Genomic DNA, 2,574 nt, shown 5'->3' with positions numbered 1-2,574 from the left:
GGATCAATGAGGTCCCTTGTGGTTAATGTGGGGTCACACATAGACAAAGAGCATCACCAAACACGTACGCGCTCGGGATTTTAGACAGGTTCGGGCCGCTCGGGAGCGTAAAACCCTACGTCGTGTGTTTTGGGATTATTTTGGTGGAAGTCCAAGTTACAAGGTGAGCGGCAACCCGACAAGGATGCACGAGGAGCGCAGCTATGCATGCAAATGTACAAAATGTAGACCCTTCTAAAGGTATCCATTGGCTAAAATGGTCTTTTGTCTGGGTTGAACAGTGGGTTCTATAGCTGCCAAAACAACTTATAGGAGCTAGACTTGTATGTACCTAACTCCGACGAATTAGGACAAGCACATGAAATGCACCGTGAGGTGTCACGCTGGCGACGTCTCCCGACAAAGATTGCCTCTCCTTCTGTGTCGTTCACCCAACTACCTTTTATTTTCTTGCCACACTATGGGAGGGGTGTCATTAAGGCTGTTGCACGTCCGTGACTGCCTCTGACAAGGCTCACTTAACTGCGTGCCAGCTTGGAAGCACAATTGCTCCCTAATGTGGTTTTGGTAATTAATAACAACATATGTATCATTGAACTAATGATTCTATCTATGTAACATCCCAATTTTCTTAAATTCGAATGTTAATAGATCATTCATATGCATCTCATATTTTATGCATCATTGTGTTCTTCTGAAAATTTTATCGTTATGTGACTGCGGGCAATTTATCGGAGTGGAGATAATATGACTTCTCCCCTGTGAGTTAAAGTCACCATTTTGGTTTTGCAAATTTTTCGAAACTCCGAAGTATTTTTTTTTGTTGAGTTTTTCGATCGCGTTGTGTGACCTATTGCATAAAACTTTTTTTTAAAAAGTGGCATTAGGTGGAACTAGGGTTCCTATATATATTATATATATATTAGTAGTATATTTTTCTGTCTTGTTTTTCTCCTAGTATTCTAGTGCATATATGTATATTAGCACCTATTTTTTTCTAGTATTTTGTTAGCTAGGAAAATATATTTTTCTGTTTTGTTTTTTTCTTTTTGTTGCTGCTGCTTGTTTGTTTTTCAAAAAAAAAAACCTGCCAAGCCGAGCCAAAGTGGCTCAGCCCAGCCCCTTGCACCCGAGCCCCATGCATGCAATCGCATGCACCCTTGCCCACGCACGTACCCTGGAGCATGCAAGCCCGCAGCCATGCATGCACTCCCCCATGTCCCCTTTTCTCTCTCTCTCCCCCACGTTTTCTCTCTTTCCTTCCCTACAGGAACCGTGATTTCTTTCTTTTATTCTCCCTCCCCTTCCATAGCTGCCACCTCCCCTAGGCCTATATAAACCCCTCTCCACCGTCACCCCTTCCCAACCCTAGCCGCCGCCACTTCACCCCGCCGCCGCCGCCTCCACGAGCCGCCGCCTCCACAAGCCGCCGCCGCCACGAGCTTCCCGCAGCAGCCCGAGGCTGCACCACTGCGCCTCGCCAGGAGGAGCAGCCCCGTCGAGCCCCGCCGTCTCCACCGCCGCCTCCCCGTGGAGGAGTAACCTCACCGCCGCCGCCCGACGCCCCACCGCCCGGAGCTACTCCCTCCTTCCTCGCCGGCCATCTCCTTTCTTGCCGGTGCAACACCTCCAGCAGCAGGTAGCAACCTCTCTCTCTCTATTTCATGCACTCCATCTCTGCCATTAGAAGCTTGCCACGTGTGCCTCTCATTAGCACTAGCAGTTCCGTAATTTCTGTCCAGATTTCAAAAACAGAAACTTTCAATCTTGTTTTGATCACAACTTTTTATCCCTACGTCCAATGACATTGATTCTTTTTCCAGTAGCTCACAAATTTCCTGTAGTTTTTAAAAATACATAATTTTTCTGTGTTTGGAATTTTTAAATACAAGTTAGAGCAGATTTAGTTTAAACACTGTTTTTCCTATTCCAGGAGTTTGAAAAATGATATTGAGTTGATTCTTTTTGCTACTGTTTTGTAGGGTAAAATCTTACTGTGGTAGAATTTTTTCAGAATTTTAAAAGTATTTTTACTGGTGTTTTCAACAGAAACAAGTTGCTGCCTTACCGGCGCGCGATAAATTCTTTTGCGTAGTCTTTTGCAAATCATTGCATGTGATGTTATTTTTACTTGTGGCATGATTGAATTGCTTATGGTGTGCTTTGTGTTTGTATCGGTTGATCATCCGGAGTGCGAAGCGTGTTACTTAGAGACGCTCGAGCAAGACAACTATCATCAAGGCAAGTCATCTTTGATCATGTTATTTTTACCTATGTTTTCAATGCATAGTAGATCACCGTCTTTGCCCTATTTGCATGCTGCCTAGGTACTTGGAAACTTTAGTCATAGGTGTAGTATCATGTGGTAGGAACACCAACACCCCGATACTTGGCCCCGGGACGACGATGATATATATGTTATGCTTAAGTAGACGGGTTCTCGGTTGAGTGTATGCCACGAGTGATGCGATATTGATATTATAATCAAGACCGGACTAAGACAAGATTTTCAAGACCTCGGACGTAATGCAACACTGGGTGAAGGACGGTTGATCGGCTCCCTGGAAAACCCAG

Source organism: Hordeum vulgare, chromosome 4H (genome assembly GCF_904849725.1).
Source record: "Hordeum vulgare subsp. vulgare chromosome 4H, MorexV3_pseudomolecules_assembly, whole genome shotgun sequence".
NCBI lineage: Eukaryota > Viridiplantae > Streptophyta > Magnoliopsida > Poales > Poaceae > Hordeum > Hordeum vulgare.
Note: the sequence above shows the minus strand (reverse complement) of the source record.